Source organism: Lathyrus oleraceus, chromosome 5, assembly GCF_024323335.1.
Source record: "Lathyrus oleraceus cultivar Zhongwan6 chromosome 5, CAAS_Psat_ZW6_1.0, whole genome shotgun sequence".
Taxonomy (NCBI): Eukaryota; Viridiplantae; Streptophyta; class Magnoliopsida; order Fabales; family Fabaceae; genus Lathyrus; species Lathyrus oleraceus.
In genome coordinates, this window is record NC_066583.1 from 498,941,675 (window position 1) to 498,943,559 (window position 1,885).

Here is a 1,885-nt window from a genome sequence, read left to right on the forward strand (position 1 = left end):
AGTTTCAAGCAGTTATCTGCTATGGAGGCTTCTGATTTGGAGTCAACTGCAACATCCAATATCAAGAAGCCAAGGATTGAGGCTAATCATGCCCTTTTGGAAGAAATTAGGGATGTTAACCAGCGACTTATTGACACAGTAGTAAGCATAAGTGATGAAGAAGTTGATCCATCTGCAGCAGCACCTGCTCAATCACTTGCCATCGGAACTCCTGGAATATCAGCCTCTCCTTTACTGGCAGAGTTCACCGGTCCAGATGGTGCTCATGGTAATGCATTAGCGCCCCCTTCAGGAAAATCAACTATTATTGAGCAGCCTATCGACCGTCTAATTAAAGCGGCGAGTTCATTGACCCCTGCAGCATTAAGGGCAGTTGTCAGTGATATAGGTTCAGTTATCAGCATGAACGATAGGAAGCAGGGCTCAAACCACCGAATTGAATGAAAAGCAACACCAGCAGCAGGATTTTGATATGAACAGGAAGGAGTTGGTCCATCTCAAGCAACTGGTCACAGATGTAGAATTTGAAAAAATCAAGAATTTCAGATCTTCTACAGATATCTGAGAAACGTCTTGAAGATGCTTTAGTGGACTCCTCTTCTCTTAGTGGTTTGGAAACCCACTTATCTGAAGTGCACAAATTTTCAGTTGCTACAGATGTTGTTATGACCTTTACCAGAGCTCAGTTTGAGGGTCATGTAGAGGAACTTACTGAGAAGCTTCATTCTGCTTGCAGAAAAGTTGATGTGCTTTGTGAAAATAATCTTGATGTATAATCTGAATTGAATGCCTGTCTTTGTAGAGAACTGAATTGCATGGAAGAAAATATGACATTGTCCACGAGTCTTGACTACCTAAAGTCTGAGTTAGCAGTGTATACTGCTCAGTGTAAAGCACTAATTGATCAAAATAGTGTAACAATATCAGAGCTTAAAACACAAGAGTAGGACAGAAAATGTCAGCAATTCTTCTTGCTTGCATGAAAGTGAGTGTTGGCTTGAGGTCGTAAGGCTGGAGCAGTTGTTGGAAAGTGTTTGAAGAGACGGGGCAGGACTGTTTTTATCAAATGTAGAAGCTGAAGTCAAATGTATAGTTCTCCAAGGAAAATTGATTGAACTGGAAACTGCAATTACTTCATTGAAACAATCAAAATAAAATTCGCATCAGTCCAATAATCAATTGTTTCAAATGTAAAAGAGAGCAAGGTAGTTAAAGGAGCCATACAATTCAAACAGCGATGCCTCGGTACTATTGTGACTATTGCGATACCTATTTGACTCACGATTCTCCATCTGTGAGAAAGCAGCATAATTCAGGTTACAAACACAAGGCAAATGTGAGGTCCTACTACCTGCAATTTGAAGAGCAAAAACACTTGAGTTTTCTCCGTAACAACAGTTATTATTTCTGATCATCACCGCATCTTTCTCTGCACTAGAAATGAATTATAACAATAAAAACAATGCTTCCCATGCTGTTCTTTGAGAAGCCCTTGCCCTAGTAATGCATCTTGATGCTGAAAAGGAGGTGACATGTTATCAGTCTTGAAGCGTATTAAAAGGGACCATGGCCATTTTACTGATCCATTAAATGATAGAGATGCTCATTTTACTGATCAGAGATCTATGGGTGGCATGGTAAATCCGTCTTTCAGGGATACATGGACTGATGAATATGGGCTAAATAGGCATTTTAATCCTAATCAGCGTGTAGGTTCATTAGAAGACTAGTTCTTGTCTCGAATGGGACAAAACTTTAATAATTTTGATGTGGCAGACCATCTAATGTTGCAGAAGCTGCAGAAGGAACGTCTTCAGCAGTAGCAACAGCAGGCTGAACGACTTCATCAGCAGCAGCAGGCTGAACGACTTCATCATCATCAGCA